General features: G+C 42.9%; 1 long non-coding RNA gene across 2 annotated transcripts; it reads right to left on the bottom strand.

The window, feature by feature from the left end:
* Nucleotides 1-6779: 6779 nt before the first annotated feature.
* LOC137862339 (uncharacterized) lies at nt 6780-19178 on the bottom strand. Of its 2 annotated transcripts, XR_011100188.1 has the most exons (3): nt 18545-19165; nt 8308-8504; nt 6780-8198 (listed from the first exon to the last, which is right to left on the bottom strand). It is a non-coding gene; the product is annotated as an uncharacterized lncRNA (long non-coding RNA). The 2 variants fall into 2 exon arrangements; XR_011100189.1 differs by lacking the exon at nt 8308-8504 and having other exon boundaries at nt 18545-19178.
* Between the last annotated feature and the right edge of the window lie 973 nt (nt 19179-20151).

The raw sequence follows: 20151 nt of genomic DNA, 5'->3' as shown, positions 1-20151 counted from the left end.
TATTGAGGGCACGGGCTCAGGTAATGCTCAAAGTCACCTGTTGTTCCAGGACACAGTTGTGAAGCTCAGCAGTTCGAGGGCAGCTGCTTCAAGGCTTACTGAATTTCACAAAGCCACACCAGGTTCCCTTCACACTGCAAACTTCTGACCGATGGAGATGGTGGCGTGTAGATACCATCTGCCTCCTGCTCACAGAGAAAAGATTAATTGCAAGGCGTGCTGTGCTGATCCTGCCCCACAAGCCCCTCCGACGAAGCTGCCAGGCTCTGGTTTCCTACCCACGGAGCAGCAACTTTTTGTTTGTCCACTGGATTTGTGGCTTCACCAAACAGCAGATCGGAAATGTGCTGAAAGCACTAGAACCTCCCACAGGAAATTTTATTTCCAAGGCCAAACTGTTCTGTAAATAATTCCCTATTACAGAAGGGAATCACAATAAAAAATAGCAAAGTCATCTTAAGCTTTTAGTTAGAATTTAAAGGAAAAAAATCCACCCGACCTGACACAATCGATGCAAAAGTCACTCCCAATACTGAGCAAACACAGAACAAAAGAAAAAGGCAGATGAAAACGAGCAGCTGGTTGCTTGAGACCAGTGAACTGTGAAACTAAGCATTTAAATGTTTACAACTGTAATGGTTTTTCTCTGAAGTTCTTTCTCTGCACGGTCTACAACAAGCTGACTTGAGCTACAAGCAAATAAGCTACAGAAAAGCGTGAAAGTCAATCATCAGAACTAGGTACATAACACCCGGCAATACATACGGCAACTTCTCAGATTACCGGTCGTAATAAAGCCTGCAACGCTGGGAGCATCTGGCCATCATTAAAATGAAAGCCGAGGGAAGAGCCTGGGCAAACTTAATCCGACTCATTATGAGAGGAGAACACTGCACACACCTCGCTGCTTCACTCTGCTGTTTGCCTTCGACACATTCTGTTTATGATTTTTTATCTTTTTACTTGAAAGAATCAGACGATGAATCTAACCCAGGAAAACAAACAGCCCTTTATCTCCAGCATCCCCGGAGATCAAACAGCTCTATGTCCTCGGGAGAGTATCAGCAGCTAACGATTCCCCATTCCTAGGGTGCCAAGCAGCTTAATTACAAAAAGCACTGTTTTTACAGAAGTTGTTTGTTCAAGTTAATGGTGCACAGCATTACCAGGAGATCCTGTGCACCAGCCCTGTGGACAAGCCCTGTGCTGAATTCCCCGGTGTCCTCTCTCCCCATCTCAGCAAACGATTCCACTGGTAAAACAGCATCAAAATTCTGCTTTTGTGCTCTCCGTTGCTCCCCAACTCTCTCTGACCTTACACGAAACACTCACTCATTTGCCATTCCTCTGCTGGGTTGAACAGCAACATTTCCATCCCTTAATAATCTGTAGAATAAAACCCTCACTATACCTACTGCTACAGAAAATTAAGCAGGAAATAAAAGCCAGACGTACATTATGGCAGCTTTGGGACTCGCCCAGAAGCCCAGCTCCATTTTATCTATTCGGGTTGCTTCACTTGATGATGTAGAAATACATTTGACAGCGGCCACTTTCCACATATATAGGAAGTGAAATCCTGTGGCATACAGGAATCATTTTAATGTAAAATGCTGCAGAATAAAGTTAATTGAAGGTCATCGGTGTTTTGTGTGTGCACTTGTGTTTGTGGGTTTTGTGTATGTGTGTTTTTTGTTTGTTTGTTTTTTTTAATAATTTGAAGTGCCTCCACTGTCTATCAGCATGGGGGAAAAAAGGTAATTTTGTTAAAGCGGATGGAATTACTATGAGATAAGCAGAGGTTAAATGTCAGGATAGACAGCAGAGGCTTAATCTTACTCCACCACACAGCAGACCAGCGGAAGGTACTGGAAAGGGGAGCAAAGAAGAGCTTGTGCATCAAAAATGTGCTTGCAAATTTGAACAGACCCGGGTTTTGATCAAAGACTATCAAGTTTCCAGTTAATTAGGAGTATTCAGAGATCAGACTTTTTTTGGAACAGGTAAGTGAGATAAGCAAAACCTCTTACCTTAGGAGGATCCAAGTGGCACCACATGAGTAGATGGGCACAGAGAGGAGAGCAGGGCCTGTGCTGCCAAGAGACCCCAGCTGTCCTCCCATGCCACAGCGAGGGAAACATACCAAAAAAGCCATTAAAGACACAGTTCTATCACCAACTCCCCTTGCTAAAGCCCAAACTGATGTGATGGAAGCAGAAAACTGAATGCCCATTTGGTCATGTACCCTGACTGGAGCATCCCGGGGACAACGCTCCTGCGAGCGCTGCCAGAGACAGAGGGGCTGCGCTTCCAAGAGGGCCAACAGCCTCCAGCTGGGGGGCTGCAAGTCACCTCCCCGTGCCCTACGAGCTGACAGGAGACGGACACTGTGTTCTACAGGTTGTGCTAAAGAGATGCTCCTGGAAAGCAGGAGTTGTAATGAAGAGGTAGATAACATTTTCAGTAAGTAAAAGCGTGCGGCTTCAGACCAGGGCAGCAGGGAGCAGGATGCGATGAGGACGGTTCCCAAGGCAGGATCCACACTGCGCAGGCCAGCTGGGGGCAGGAAGGCAGCAGCCTAAAGATGGATCAGTAAAGATGCACTTATGAAGCTGTTTTACAAGCGTTTGACAAATTTAACTTCAGCATCACCCTCACAAATGACTAGATGAACACCGGTGCCTTGAATGGAAGGTTTCATACAAAGTCATCTGCAAATAACTTGGATTATAATCAGTTACCGTTAATACGAAGTGTAAAGAAAGCATGGAAGATAGTGAAATATAAAATAAGGGAATAATTTTTCTAAATAACATCCTAAATGAAACAGTTAATGAAGCTGAGAAATCCTGGTAGGTTATTCTATAGATCACTGAGAAAAAGAGTTCTAAAATGTATCTGCTTATTCAAGAAGAGTACAATAACATTCCTAAATAAATACAAGTGGAATCGAAGTTTCATTTTTTCATTTCCTTTTTGACAATAAAAATGAGTTATGAAAAAAAAAAGAATAGCCTCATCATCATTCTGGCTGCTTTATCTCAAAGAGTTTTGAGAGAGATTATCGTGTGCATTTAACACTTCTCCTAATTTCAGTATTATCTGTATGAGCAGCTGGACGTCCTATCGTTGTCACTCCCTAGGGGCACCTGCCATTGTGCAAGAGGAACAATTTGCCATCACATATGATAAGCTGAACACTTGGGGAAGGTGGCATTTCGAGCAAAACTGGCACTGCACAGACTGCAGCTTGGTTCAGAGACAGATTATGGGATCTGAATGTCACTCAATGATACTGCTCCATTTCAGTAGTAACTAATAATTACTAAGTAAGTAAGTAAGAAAAGAGACTGAAGCAGTGATCATGGATGCCCAAACGAGTAGCACATGCAGCAAAGATATCCCAGCAACTCAGTAAAGAGAAAGCGAGTGGACTACAGTGACATTTAAATCATTTATAATGTAAGAGGGAACAATGTCCTCCTTACAGAACCTCCACAATGTTTTAATACAGATTTTTTCTATTATCAAGTTTAATTATGAATGAATAAAAAACACAAGTGCGGATAGAATTTGTTGGGTATTGCAAAAAAGTGTGAAGTTTTCAAGGACAAATATTTCAAATTCAGCATTTCCACTGAATGAAGCATCCAATGGAGTGTTTCACTCCATGGAAATACCTTTCCAGAACCAGCACAGCCCACCGGCTGCAGCCCACCATTGGCCTACATAAGGCATGCAAGCAGGCTACCAATCCGTAATTTTATATTCAATAAAAGCAATTTGCATATACGTCTATAAAAGATCCATTTAATATGCACACAAATTCCTGTGTCATCGTGCATTTTACAATCCTCTAAGAGGGAAGCTCTGACAGAACTCCCTATGCGAGGCACTGCTCAAAGCCCAGGACAGCGCCCAACCCGAACCATTTCACACCAGCCTCAAAACCTTTTTTATCCGGTGCACCATATGCCTCCAGCTCACTGTCTGCCACCTTCAGTTTTTAGTTTCTGCGGGAAGCAGCATGCCAAATAGCACGAAGCCTGTTGTTAAATCATGTTAGATTTCTCTCCCTGGACTAGACTGGAGCTGGACTACAAACGCACCTCAAAGAGCCTTTATTCCAATGATTATTAAAGAAACCCTCCCGTCATGGAGTAAACACATTAAGCGTCATTACACGGCCATTCTTCAAAGCAAAATGGGTCTAAAGGCAGGCTAAACATTAGACTCTCGGTCTGACACTGCTTGTTGTGCTGCCAGAGGGCCGTGCACATCACCACCAGGAGGACTGAGCACAGCCTTGGGGTGGTTGCGTTGCCGGTTAGATTCAGGCCATGGATTTAGGAGCCAGGGGTTGTTTTGCAAAGCTTCACTATCTGGGAATTCCTCTTCTAATGCCGCAGTTGGGTTGGGCTGAAGTTGTCCGAACTGTGCAGGTCCCCTGAGAGGAGGCAGCAGCGGGGCTGGCAGTCGGCGCGCAGCTCGTACAGGAGCCTGGCCAGGACCCATCGACGAGCGGCATTCCTTGCTGTAACATCTCCAAATACTACAGCCAGACAAAACCCAGCAAGGCCAGCAGAAATCTCTTGATTTCATCGCTGGAGCTGCTATCTATTTCGGTAGCAGGTTTCACCTCCAAAAATAGCCCTCGCAGCTCAGGCAGTTCGTTTTCTTCCCAAGTTGGTTGGCAGCTGACCAACCACTGCTGCTATTAAAAGCAAGCACTGGCGATGGCTGATCCGAGAGCTGTTGCATTTGACAGGGAAATGGTTTAAGCCCCATACTGCTTTGTGTTAGGCCTACCTGAAAGTCTGCAGCTTCATCTCCCTTGCCACATGTGAAACTCAACGATGGGCTGGGTCCCCTCGGACAGCACCCGCAGCCCAGCGAGGGGCTCCTGCTGCTGCCCGCAGCCTGATTCCTCCCCCTGCACCCATGGGACCTCGGGGGGAAGCTCGAGCCCCTCTGAGCTGAGGTATTTGTTCCATAAATACAGACAGACCTTCAGCCTTCAGGGCTGTCTGGAATCTGTCATCCACGCAGTAATTCACTCCGTTTTAACGAAAGCCTGGAATATGAATAATCTCCCTTCCATAGGCCCCGAAAATGAGAAGTATTCTCTCTTTAAATTATTCATCACGTTATTATTACTGAGAGTCAAAGGGCCCTTTAATGGAATAACATCTTAAAAGTATGTTTGCATTAAAAACAGAATGCCACATCTTTAAAAGACCATCTCTCTCTGTTAGCCTCCGCTGAATTACAAGAGAAATGAGTCCAAAATCATGCTTGTAGCTCAAGACAAAACTCCTCTCTGATACACAAATCAATAGATGATTTAATCGTGTTTTATTGCTTTCTTTGCTTCAGTCTGGGGTCAAGAAAAACCCTGAGAACATCCTATTTGCTATTTTCCCAAGTCACACTCACTCAACATGCACCTGCTTTTTAATTCTAACCTTCGGGCCTTCTCCAGCTGCAGGGCAGCAGTGAGACTGAAAGAGCAAGCGTGTGGCAAGAGGAAGGTATTTATTCCCTTTTTGGGCTGCAGCTTGTTGAAAGGTTTTTCCTCTATGATTATCCTCTGAAGATGCCAACAAAATTACGATGAAAAAAAAAAAAACAGAGCTAAAATGCTCATTATACAGCAGCGTGCTGCACCATCATGCTCTGATAACATGTTATCCTGGTGCCTTGAGTGCAGCCCAACACACCTTTTGGCTAGAAATGCTATTTGATATAAAGCATGAGTTTAGACCATTACTCTAAGTTTTAGGGGAAGAAAAAGTATAGTAGAAAATGCACTATTTCAATACTGGACTGAGAATTTTTTCCCCACACTCAAAGTACATCCAAAAGATTTGCCAAGCGCTGTGTCCGAGCTGAGTGGCCGTGTTTCTCACAGACCAATAAAATAACCGACTGATTTTCAAACACACAACACTGGTTGATGTCCAAAGTGACATGCACTAATCCCAGTGAATGAATTCGCACGCAGTATACGTGGACCCTTTTAATTCCTTGACTTTTTCTAACAGTGGAAGAACTTCTGAAAATGCTTCACCTCAAGATGGAAATCTAGGTTCCTGTTCTCCATCTAATCTGTTTCTACTCCACCGCTTTAACCTCTCTCTGACACCAATGAGGAGCTGATGGCTCTGTTCTGCCTTGTACTCTGGAAGATATCTATAGTTCAATTAGAATCAGTAAGAATTTTGAGCCTCGAAACTAACACATTATTTGAAAATGAACTGCTGATTTTTATTCCCCACGAGTCTCCAAGGAGACATTCAATTTTTATAGTATTTATTTAAAGTTTAAAAAAAATGAAATGGATTTTATCTTGGAGGTTGGAAATGCAGTTTAAAGCTTGATTGAGGGAATTAACGGACAGCCATGTTCCAGCTTGGGGTTATGCATTTATCCAGCCGTCCTCCTCCCAAAAGCCTTTAGGCACAGTGCTGAAAGCAGACCCTCACTCCTCTGCCATTCCCTGCTGCTCCCACCTGCCTCCAGCATTAAGACCGACTGCTCTGCACTGCCTTCTAATGGCATTCTGTAGGGTCTCGTATGGGTACATTCATCCCTGTGCACTAAATGATTTAATGACTTTCAGTGGAAATATGGCTTATACACACCCAATTCCTTCCCCTCAGTCTAGTTAAAACAAGCTCTGATTTGCCGTTTCTTGCCACTTTTCACCGGTGGTTAGATCTGTCCACTGCACGGCTTTTAGATAGGCATTTATTTTTCAAGATACATAAATAGAAAGATTTTAGAAATTAGAGATACGAGAAGACTCCAATTATATAAAAAAAATTGGCACCTGGAGGATTGTATGGCAAGATAAACCTCCCCACAAGTGTTTATTATTTCTTAGCAAACAGACACGCTGGAAGCAAAATTACTGCTTTCTGCAAACAACCGAAGGATTTGTTTAGTAAGCTGAAAGCAAAATAGACAAATCTGCCTCAGTTATGTTTATATGAAAAAAATACTTTAATATAAAAACTTGAGTCCTAGTGTAAGTCTCACAAAGGCACATCATGTTTCATTTCCACAGCCAGAATAAGAGGGTCTCCTGACAATAGGCTTAGGTCCTTCCCAAAGCCATCTTCTTGAGCAGAACAGAAGATCCATCCCCAAGGCACAAAAATTGCCTTCTGCACTTTCTTTTCTCATTTAATGGCCATAAAAAAATCCCCGCGTTTGAAGAAGCGTTTTTCCTCCATTACGCACTAATGGTTAATTCACCACACAAAAAGCACTACTTAAAGGCCAATTTTACAGTTGGAATTGAAAAAAGTACGGAGAACAATCACTATTCAAGACATTACGGGATGTGAAGTGTTGAATTCAGATGACACCACCTACCAGGGGGCTCAGTCAGCGTTGGCACCCCACCTCCACGCCTGTCCCTCCACGAGGCTGGTACCAGCACTGCCAACAACCCACGGCCACCACGGGCTGCTGGGTTCCAGATGGAAAGGCACGGACGTGGCACGGAGAAGCACGCTGGTGGCTAGCAGGACACCGGGCTGACCCGTGCTGCCTCCTGCAGGCTCCGGCCCCTGCAGAGCTCTCCACAGCAGCAGCCCTGCAGAGCTTGCAGCGTTTTTGCTACCCAGGCCAAGTAAAATGCTTGCTAACTAAGAGCTGTCAGGCTGTGATGACACACCGGCATCCAAAGAGTAAGAACAGCCCCCCAGAGCTGGAGGTTGCACAGCCGACAAGAAATAGATAGGAAAACACAGGTTGTCAGGAGGAGACAGAGTGTGAGAAACACATCCGATGAGCTCTAACCGCTCCTCGCCGGAATATCACCAAATCACTCATCCCTCGTCTGGTGCTGAGATGGAGAAAAGTGAAAGGATGGTACTCCGACACAAGTAGCAAGGAAATAAAATGTTCTTGCAGAACCACGGAGCTGTGGTCCTCATTTCTGTCCCTGCAGATCACCTGAAGAGGCGCTTCAGTGCCTGTCTGGCAAAGCTCAGGGAAGATCTTTTGTTCCTTCCAGCTTAATTTTGAGTATTTCCACATTCCCAACAAGTGTCGTTTCTTCTGCTGTAACTCAATATGCAATACTCACATATAGGAGAAATAATTCACCTTGCATAGAAACAGATTGGGTTTTCCTTTGAGACACCAGCAGGAAGTCATGGAAGCTACCCAGAAAGTTTTGTTGTTCACTGCAAAGAAAGCAAATGGAGGTTTACCCACTATTTTTCCTAACAATAATTCACCAGATAGCAAAATCATCATAAAGTATCACTGATAATGCATATTTCTGTAACAAACCATAAACTTTTTCACTGCAGCTTTCAGCAGGCCAGCCGCTGGAGCAGAAAGGAGATCCCAGATCCACAGCAGGCTCGGCGGCAATGCAGGACACTGATGGATGATTGTTGTGGTACTCACTGCTGGTGTCTGAGGGCACAGGTGCCACCACCAGTGGGGTAGGCACAAACGCGTACAGATTGTGATGCTGTGATGATCTGTGATCCGGAATATTAAAGAATGAGGAAAAAAAAATGGATGCCTGTCAGATAGGAAAGGATAAGAATAGCCGGGGACTAATGAGGTACTGCCAAGATGTGACAACAAAATGACTCATAAGGAGACTGAACACCACAAACGACGAGGAGGGGGAATATTCTGATGGCTTCCTTCAGTTTTCACTAGAATGTCATTCTGTGAACTTATTTATTCAGTATTTTCTCAGACTAAAACAGCCTTATTAAAGGCGTATAATAGGAAGTGTAACTAAGAGAACTCAAGGGTAGAGCTTGGGAATTGCAATACTGTGAGTGAAGCTTCACCTTTTGCTTGAAACACAGGACCAGGAAACAAGTTCTATTCTTGGCTCTTGCACAAATTTTCAGAAACCTCTTTCAATTTTTCTGCTTCAGCCTTCTCATCGGTGTGAAGGAAGGCGGTGTGCCTTCCCCCTGTATCCCAGCCGTCAGTGCCGCAGTGCAAAGTGCGAGCGAAGCGCCCCTCATCCCATCGCCCAGCTGCAGCAAGCAGCACTGAGCCTCTCCTGCACCCCGGCACGGAGCAGCCTGCAGGCCTGCAACACAAACAAAAACCCCACAGGGAAAGCAGAATCGCAGAATATCCTGAGCTGGGGGTATTTAAGCATTTTCCATCTATTTCCTTACCCAATAGAAAGAAAATTGGCATTTGGGTAACAGCCCCCAGCCCAGTTTCTGACTCGCAGCCCAGCAGTGCTTACAAACCCCAAAAGACCTGGAGCATGCGGTGTCCCTGCAGCACGTACCACGCTGCATGTCGCATGGAAATTTATCCAGGAGATAACCAATTTCTCCTCAATTTCTCCTGTCAAGGTTACAGCCTACTGTAACCCAATTAACCGAAGAGCAGCTTCCTCAAGGCAGGGAGGCTAGAGAAATGCTCTTGCACTAATATTGCCAGATTTGCATTCTCTTCACAGAGCCCATCAGTATCTGCTCGGAGTTGCCCAGGCCAGCAGAGCCAACCCAAGCTTCGGGGGAAACGCCACTCATCCCACAGGCGCTCTCAGTGGCAACATCGGCAGATCAAACTGGAGGAAACCTAAAGCAGGCACTGGCACCAGGCTGGCTTCCCCGGCTGCTTCAGCTGCCTGACTGGGCTTGACTGGTGAGAGCAGCAATTCACTCTTGCAGGGAGGATGACATTTGAATTTAATGGACAAAAATATCAGTGTATGTTCAATGAATTTAACAATGCACCCATGCCACACAAGCAGCAGACACGCACTACACACACTGTGTAACCACTGCTCCCAGGGATCGGGAGGTTAGACCAGGAAGACTTGCTCCAAATACATGAGAACGGTGCCAACACAGGAGGCTGACGTTTTAATGGGAGATCACAGATTCAGCAGCCTTCTGAGGATGGCCGATACGATACATGCCCCTGGGAACGCATGGCTGAGGGCGGTGGCGTGGGGCAGAGCACGGCTGGGCACAGAGCTGCATCCCATGGAGGAGTGCAGAACACACAGCAGCCAGCACAGCAGCACGCCGTGTCCATCCCACAACGTACACTACATGAAAACCTCACTGAAACTGAGAATCCCTCGTATAAAAGCAACCTTAGATGTCCATGGGGTATTTCCAGGGGACTTCTGAGCACGCACAAGTACTGATCTTAAAAGGCCCCTTTTATTTGTACTGAAGGCTTCATAACCATTTTCAACCAGCTTGAGACTTCTTTTTTATTTTTTAATTCTAGACAATACTTCGTAACAGCCTACACAAAGAGTTATGCCAACGCATTTTAAAAAATAAGATACTCTGGCTCACCTTTGCAGCACCTCCTTGCTACACTGCTGACAGAACTGTAATGATATGTTTTGATTCTGCATTTTTGAAAAAAGGAAGGAGGTTTACAAGGGCAGATATTGCTGTTACAAGTCAGTGGTGACTCCTTAGTGCAGTAATCTAAACCACACGGCCATTTGCAGCCTGTCACGCAGAAGGTGTGTGTTCCTCCCACCCCCTTACCAAACTACCTGTAATGCTCCTTCGTGGATACCTCTGCATCTCAGTTTTATTTCGAGTGAACAGAACGTTTAAGCACTGCACTCAGCTGCCATGTACAGTGCTTTAATAGCTAGTTTCTGCGATCTTCAGGTGCGGTTACAATCTGTTACCGTATTAATTTCACCCCGTAATTAGCTACCTAGGGAAAACGTGTATTATTCAGAGGACACAGGTGAAAGAAAAAATAGCTCCACAGGAATGAAACTCACGATTTACCTCCCTCCCAAAACAGAAGGGAGAAGCGAGGCACATCCCTCACTCCATCAGACACAATATTTGACCATTTTGCTCTGCGTGCTGCAAGTGCAGCACTGAAAGATGGCCTGAAACGGCTCCGCAGAAAATCAACACTGCTGATACAAGAGAAAAGCATGAAAAACCTTGCGGTTAAAGATCTTCAGCACCAAGTTATAAAGAGGCTGCAAGGTATTGTACAATATTTATGAGTATGAGATATCCACTATAGATTAATTCATAAATTCTCCATCCATAATTTATGGTCTGTTTGCAGAGTAAAACAGTCATCACACAGCAGCCACCACAAATGCCTTCACTTAAACTTAAGGGCATTTGTAATGCCTGCTCAGAAATAAGGAGGCCGTAATAAAGCAGTCGCTGTCGATGACAAGCTGACTAAAACGTGCAGGAGTAGAAAGAAAGGAAATGCATTTTTTAAGGCAATTGATGTGCCATCAATTTTTAATGCTCTATAAAATCTTTCATTTACTTAGAAATATTTATATAGTATTAAGCGCGTTATTCCAATTCAGAGTAAGAAATTAGTCTTAACTTGTTTTATAGAGCACTTGAATTTTCTTTCCTAAATTTTACTTCCATGCTTAACACACTACAAATTATGGCTCACCAAACTATTTGTACCAAAGCACCATACGTTCCTTTCCTTTCCTCAAAAGCCTTCCCGAAAAACAATTACTTTCTCTGCAGTTGATCATCCGAAGCAGCTGTGCATTAGTTTTTTAAACTCTCAGGTGCAGTATATTTGATGACCAAGATCTGACCGGTTCAGTAATTTATGCAGGCATAGCACACAGTTCATGCACCTGGATAAAATTTAAGGCACCTGATAAGTAATGTGCTCTGTAAGTACGTGTTTGCAACCTTGAAATAAAGCAGAATTTGCTGTGCAATAGCAAGAAGGCAGCACACTGTGACCACTGCTATTCTTACACACTGAATTTAATTTCTCTTGCTGCAGAGCAATTAAAAACCAATCGGTCCTTCAGTTTCACATGGTTCCTCCATTTCCCCATGGATTGTCTTTGAGACTACAGCTTTGCATGCTGTTCCCACACATGCATACATATTTATTTACGTGTAGTCTAGATCCCCATGAAAGGAGCACAGAGCAGTTCTTAAGAAACATGTGTGATGGGCTTCCTCCTTCCCCAGCTGCTTTAAGGAAGACATGGGGAAAGGCTCCTTTTACCAGGCAGCGTGTTTCCTATTAGAAGAGGAACGTGTTAAAAAGCCGTAGCATAACTGGGAATCACAAGGCCCAAGATACACAATTAGCTCTCCGGTTTCTGGTTGAATTCCTGCAATAAATGATATTGTATGCCTTGGCACAAAGCCAGCAGATCTCATTACTTAACAGAATGAGCTTGTTGATACAAAGTGCACTATTCTCTTTTTGATGATGTATTTTGTTCTTTAAACGTCTTTACGATGTTCCTCTGCATACATGCAAAGATTTTAAATTGCTGGTTAATATTAATGATTTTTGTTGGTTTTTGTGTGTTTCTGAAGTCCACATCCACTTCGAAGATAGAGCTAAACAGATGATTGTTAGAGATGGTGGAAATGGGACGGAACCAGCACCTATTAGAGTGCAGTTTATTCTGTACACAGATTGGATAGAGTAAGTAGCAATGGAGAAATTGTGAATTACTGAAAGATCTATGATGTCATATTTCTAGCACAGGCTCCTCTGAAACGCAGCTGCCTGGTTCTACTTGTGACACTGCTGCCCAACAAGCTCAGTTGTTCAGATTCTTTTGGTAAGAAGTTACAGTTAATTAGGAATCTCAAATTTTTTATCTGTGGTTCAATCACTTTAACCATCATTTCTGACATGTCTGAGAGCAGAAAAATTGCTTATGTTTCTAACACCAGATTTGCAGGGATAATAAATCTTTCAGTGTGGCATTTTTCTTTCTTCTAGTTTTAATTGATGTTTTAATTGACTGTTAAAGATGTTTTAATTGACTGTTATGGACACAGCTAATTTTATGTATTTCAGTTTCCTTAATCTCTGATCACTGTTATGGCTTTCTTTAATACAATCACATTAAACGTTAGGTTATTTCAGAAGGTTAGTGAGACTTACCATTGAGAACCACGCTCAGAGTTACCATTGGCATCCCCTGCGTTTTAGAAATTATTTGAGCAAGAACTTTGAAACTTATTTTGAACACGTTCCTTAAGTCTGTTTTACAGTTGCATACCTCGGGACCTAAGAATTATGTGAAAGAGTCAATCTGACTCTGTTTAATGTATCAAAAGGACTCACTTCCACCTACAAAATCTGCAATTACATGCGATTTGCATTAATCCTTAAAAAGAAATAGGACAAGCAGATTAGGAGTAATATTCAGTTGACAGTACCTCAAATGATTTGTGTCAATTACGATTATTCCCATGCTTCCATGAAGCCACCTTTCAGGCTCAGGAAAAGGGGGACGTTGAATGCTAGGAGGCCTCAGCACTAATGCAAAGGAGAGCTCTGCTTCCCATAGAAAGAACTGCACATTTTAAAGTTTATGCAGTGAAAAGCCCATTACATTCAACACAGCTCCAAAATGCAAGCTTCAAAGCTATCAAGCAGCAACAAGAGAAAAGTCATTTTTCATTATCCTTTCAAGATGCTGCTGAGATAAAGCTATTAAACGGAGTGCCTGATATATGCAAAGGTTGAACTCTCCCAAAGCGAACCCACACGTGCTTCTTGCACTGCTGCTGCAACGCACAAAGGTCGCTGATGTCACCAGGAGTCAGAAATTGTGCTGTTTGCTTTAGAGAGGTTGAGAGCACATATGCCAATCCAACTTCAAGCCATGTTCTTAATCTAACAGGAAGATCTTCAGGAATATTTCCTGCAATTGATGAATCATTTCTCAAGTCAAGGCAGAACAGCTATCAGAAACCCACCCGCCTGTTACTTCAACAGGCTGCCTTATTAAGAAATCCGCTCGAGCTCTCATTTTTGAATTCACTGTTGGTGACTTCGGAGAAAAAGATTTCCTACCTATCACAGAGGCTTTAATTTGCCCCCAGATATTAGCAGAGCTTAACGCTGATCCACAGAACACGTGTTAGAGTAAGTACCTGTGTCAAATGAAAACACGCTGTGTCTGGATGGGTTTCAAATTCCAAAGACAGGCTGACTTCTCCAGCAGCAACATACTGCCCGAGACTCCTCGGCACAAACACACACAAAACCACGAATCCAAGGAGGGCACCCAGCAACTGTACCAGCACTCATGACAATGATAAGCACCAGCCTTTGCACATGCATATAATTCAACCACAAATGAACGTGCTGGGGGCTGTAGTGGGCTGTATGTAATTTACCCTGGAAATTGAGAGCCTTCATCTTTCAGAAGCTTTCCACCAGCCATCCCGGAGATCCGACTGCTACTGTTCATACACAAATCTCACGTGGGTTACCTGCAAAAACTGCACCGTAATGTTTATCTTCAAGAAAAACTGATTGAGAGAAATGACTAATAAAATGCAAGAATGCTTAATTGGCATATTGTTAGCAGAAGAACACTAATTGCCAACTATAATACACTGAATAAATTAGCATAGCTAGTTAGCTGAGGACTGACATGCATTATCATGCATTTCACACTGACTTCTTAATTATTCAGAAAGCAAATAAATTGTTTTCAAGCTTGAATTTTCTTCTGTTTCATGTTGTCCTTGAGGCTTTTAAATATGTTTCTAAAATTCTTTCTTTTAAATCCAAGTCTACCAAGCACTGGTAACTCAGCTTTTCTGTTCTTCTCTGAAAGCATCCAACTGGGAAGAGAAATCTTTGTCTCATCTTTAAGATCTGCAAGGCTCTATTCATGCTTGTAAAACCTAGACATATAAAGCCTCCAATGACACAGCCCATATCTTTCCAGAGGAAGAGCCTGTTGTCAGTTCAAGGCCCATCAGTTGATTTAAATACAGTGTATTTAGCATTTTTGAGTTCCTCTACCCAAACAAGAGGTTAACCAAATACAAATCTAAGAAACCATAATGTGGTTTAATTACATTTTAACTTGCCTTTTTTTTTTTTTTCCCCTAAACCATCAAGACTTTGAACTTAACAGGAAGACCAACCACGACAGGTCAATCACCCAGGGAGCTCTGTTTCTGAGATGGGCAATATCCCCACTCTTCCCTGACCTATAATTCACCAACTCGTACGTAGCTGTCTCTAGTTTCCCCGTTCGGTCCCGTTTATAAAGACTATTTTAAGCTAGAGCAAATGTCAGAATACAAATAAAATTAAAAACGCAATTAACATTGCCAGATATAATGAGTTGTTTAATTACCCTTGAAACTAGCCTTGTGAAGATCCAATAAACTTTGAAGTGCTTTTGTTACCAATCAAATTAACAACCACAGAGAACACCACACTGTTTGCAGAACGCAGGTATACGAGTCTAATAGTTGGGACGCCAGAGCAAGGAAACAATTTTGCCATTCACCTGTGGGGGGATGTTAAAGAAACTTCAGCTTCTGATAAGAAAAATGCACCTTCTTCAAAATAGAATTTGAATATATATATATTTTTTTTAAAGAATTCCTAAATATTAAGACAAATAAACCGACAGACTGGAGAAAAAACCCTCTGCTCCTCACTGTTTTTACAGTAGCAGGAACGTCCTTCTTTGTAAGCAAGAATATATTTCATTGCTATGTATTTAGTATGCATCTTGTCTGCTAGACTGCTGACAATGGAGTATGATAATTGCAATTATGGCAGTGACTCTTGTGATATAAATACATGCATTTTAAGATAATTTATTTCCAACAGAGCTACGAAGCATCCATCAAACAGTAACTACTTTCATTTCTATCATTCCGCATTGCATTTTGCTTCAGTGGCCTAAACCAAGTCTACAGAGAAATACCAATGAACAACTCAACAGCTTATCCATTTATTGAGACTTAAAAAAAATAATCAAAACACAAAACAAAGCAAAATATTTGTACCTCTCTACCAGATTTAAATTCCGAGCAGGTATCCTTCATGTAAGGTTAGATTAGCCTTTGCAGCCGGTTTTATAATAACGGAGATCCTGACAGGCCCTTGACTACACTGGCAAGAAATGGCAGCACAATAATTACTTTTCGGCTTTGTTAGGATAATGTTCCTGCAATTGCAAAGCTTTTAACACAGGATAAAATGATAGCCTCAAGTAATTCTCAATTACAATATACCCTAGCATCCTTCTGTCATTTCACTGGACACTTCCACTTCCTTTATTATTTCAGAGCATCATTAAATCCCTGAGAACGAAGGGGGGGGGATCACCTCTGGAGACCCCTTACCCAACCCTGCTGCTCAAAGCAGGGTGAGCTACAACAGCAGGCTGCTCAGTACCGTGTCCAGTCAGGTTTTGAATTTCTTTGTTATTGGCACATGGATCTCTCTGAGATGGGTTCCTCCTTGCTAGAAGAGCTGCTCTTTGTAAGCTTTAAGGAGAAGAGAGGATGCCGAGTGAAGTACCAAGCTCACCTTCCCAAAGGGGGATCCGACACCCAGGCCACGTGAATTGCCCTACTCATGCAGGAAGGCTGAGGAAGCTAAGAACTGAACCCAAATACACTGAATTTTAAGGCCAGCTTAATTCATTGCTTACTTAAATTCTTCAATACAAAGCAATACTTTAAAAACCAACTGGCGGATGTAAGACCAAATGTCCCCAATCTCACAGTGCTGTCCTAATGATTAACTTCCCCTCAGTGTGGAATATATTTCCAATGTAGACTTTCAGCTGGAGACTGCTTCAGAAAAGAGATCAGGCTGACACTTGAGAGAAGAATTTTGTGTTCCACCCTTCATTAAGACTATTTATTTTCTGAAGGTTAACGCCAGCAAAAACTGTTCCTCTTATAGCTGCTTTTTCATATAGTTACTTAATTAAAAAACATAATCCCCCATATGGACTTTTTTTCCCCAAAGTTAACATCATGATTTTCTGTATAAGGGAAGCTATTTACGTGATGATTATTTTTCTCTAGACAAAATCAACCCCTAGAAATTTTTGATTAATTTGCAGCTTGATGCATAAAAAGTGAGCTTGTGAAATTACCAGAAGTGGTAAATAAATGATTCATGCAGGTTGGTTTTGCATGAATAAATTATTTGTTCCTTCTCTGTGCTTCATTTGAGAGAATAATGCAAAATTCATGCTATTCTATGCAAATAGAAAACCTTTTATAAAATTCTGACATAATTATAGGTGTTTGCTAAGAAGCACATACTTTTTTGGGGGAAAAAATTCTTAGTATCATATTAGTGTCATGGAAGGAAAGATTCAATCAATAAAACATGTCATTTGAGGGTATTTAGCATAGAGACTTATACCACAGCATTAATATTTCTGCCTTCCCAAACCGTTTTCTCTCTGCTGGGGAGGTGATTGGATCCATACCCAAAATACAACATTCCTACAGCTCACGCTGTAACACAGCCTAGGACTGAAATGAAATCATTGCGTATCATGCAAAGATGTGTATCCCAGAAGATTTTCATTAATGCCAATAAAATAGATGGTGTTTAAACTATCTTGTAGCCAAGGAAACAGAGAAGCACCTGACGAGTATTATCCCTTCAGCTTCCTGCTTCAGAGGCAGCCGATGTAAGTAGTAGAGCCCAGTCCCACAACAGGTAACAGCAAAATTAATTCTTCGAACATCAGGCCCTCCATCACAACCATTTCTTCTGCCATGCGAAAAATGCCAAAATACTTCTTGATACCTACCATTTGACACAACAGGAAACACCTTCCTTCAGAGCTGCCGCTGGCAGAGCCAAAGACAGAAGAACACAACCTTTTCTTCCCAAGCCCATGAGAAATCTCAAGGAGGAACGTAATGAGCTAGAGCTGGATCAGCTGCCATACACAGCACCCAGCTGAGCTGCAGCCACGGAGCCTCCCCAGCTCCCCATGATGGGCTCCCCCCAGTCACGCAGCCCCTCCCCTGCAGGGAAGTTTCATTTCAGCAAGGTTTTGCTTTGAACTTTTCCCAACACAGCCAAGCTATCATCGTGCTACAGCACCTCAGCTGCTTTCTAATACCTGCCCACATAAACGTATGGTCCCATCCCTCACATTTTGTGATGATGCCATTTCAGTGATTTAAATGTGAATTCATACCTTGTCAATAAAAGCAGAATCAATTTAGATTTTACAGTTTCTCATCTAACTGCTCATCACTAAGAAATTCTGTGAAGGGGACCTCACCAGAATAACTGTCTGAAAATTTTGAAAAAAACATCCTTCAGAAGTCTGAAGAATTTAGACATAAAAACATAGAAGTTATCAAATTAGAAATTACGTGTCTGTGCATATGAAGATACAGAGCATTCCAAATCTAAAGATTACCTTTGATCTGCCTGTTAGCAAAGTAAATGTTACACCATAACGCTAACGAGAAAATATACTAAGCCCTTCAAAAATGTACTTAACGAGTTACTTTAGATAATTCAGAATAAATGAAATTAGTATTTCCTACTTGACCAGTGGTTCATATTTCAGGTGTGTTCACACAGTAGCTTGGGCATATTTGCAAGTGCTTTTCCCCCAGGACAGTTCTGCTGTCACCCTCTGTCTAAGCACTGTTTACGTCCGTGATGGACATAGATTGACTGATGGAATCAATCAGTCAGAGGATTACAAGTGGCATTTTGCAACAGAGCTGCATGAGGAATTGCCCTGACCCGAGATGTCCGCTCTCACCTCCGCAGCTGCCGGCTGCTCAGATTCAGTCTCTCCTCTTCAGTTCTGGCCTTCGCTCCTTGATCTCCATCCTGCTGTGTTACAACGAGCCTGGGTCACCAAGGGACTTAGCCTACTCTAAATATTAAACCTAGACAGGGATGCACTAATTCCTCTATCAGGCTTTTTATCAATTGCAAACTTAAACAGCACTAACTCACGCGTTAGCACATCACTGAGCAGCAATCCTGATGCTGCTCCCCGCAGCGATTCCCCTGGGACAGCAGCCTCTATGTATCCACGCTGAGAGATGGAATGCTAACTTAGATGTGTGATACTTATTTATTTCCACTTTATGAGAACTAATTATCTGAAAGGTCAGCCCATAAAGCAATGGGACATTTCTCAAGTTCCAGGCACCAACGGCTGACTGCACGCTCCCCAACTACCCTGCACTCAGCTGCTTCCTCACTGTAAGAGGGACCAGGAATTTCATCCCCAGGAGCAGGTAGTTAAGCCTGAGCTGATTTACAACTAGATAAATCTGGCAGATTTTACGTGTTAAGTGGGTAATTAGCAAGCTAGAGGTTAAACAACCAGAGTATTCTGCTCCTGCACTCCTAGCTTGAATGGCCCCGATAGAAATCAGGGAGGTAACTACTCCAAACAGTTTTGTTTCGGTACACAATGTGGCTGCTAAAATTCAAAACAGACAATTTAGTGGGTGGATCTGTAATTAAATTATTATGGCTCGTATCTAATTAAAACAGATTTCAAGGCACATTTCAAGCTGTGGTTGGATGTCAGTTTGAAGTTGCCTCACACAGCTTGGCAAGCAATCACACTGAAGGAGGGCAGAGAGAAACAGCATCCAAGACTAAGAATAGGAGGATCTAAAAATAAAAATGTTTTGGGATGGCTGCCTTTCACTTTGAACCCAGCACTTCGTTATTGGCATTATACCATCCCACACCACAGACTTCTCAAACAAGCCTCGAGACTCTCAGGAAGAAATAAGGAACGACTAAAAATGCACAGCCCGTGGCTGCAGCTCGGTTCCAAACATAGTTCAACAACAGCAGCTGACTACACGTCTGCACTATTTCAGGCACGACAGTTCCAAGGAGGAGATATAATTACCAGCCAGACAACACAGAAAGGTGTAGCCTGGTAAGACACATCACGCATCGCGATCCCAGAAGAGGCTTTACTCCAGCACAGACCATCCCAGCTGGTTTTACTGGTGTGCAGGACAGAGGCAAGCACACCCCGCCAGGAAATACTGTCCTGGCACGGCCGGCTGTTGGTGCTGCTACCTGCCCTCGGCCAGGACTTACAGGACACGCACAGGGTTTTGGTGTGACAAGAGGAGACCAATCTGTTCTGATTCTTCAAACACAGACTCACCGTGTGGAAGGTAACTGAACAGTTCTAGTTGCTCTGCCCCATGTCTCGCAGCTCCGAAAGGGAAAACGATAAAATAACATAAAGAAAAGCTCGCTTACACACTGTGAGAGTTCTGTGCTCCGCTAAGGTTTGGGGTCAGTAGGTAACTCACCTGAAGAGCAGCAGTCTTTTCGTATTACCACAAAAGATGTACTTGAATTAAAAAATATTCACAAGTCCAG

Source organism: Anas acuta, chromosome 11 (assembly GCF_963932015.1).
Source record: "Anas acuta chromosome 11, bAnaAcu1.1, whole genome shotgun sequence".
NCBI classification, from domain to species: Eukaryota; Metazoa; Chordata; class Aves; order Anseriformes; family Anatidae; genus Anas; species Anas acuta.
The sequence above is the reverse complement of the archived record's forward strand: the minus strand, read 5'-3'. Positions and strand labels throughout refer to the sequence as shown.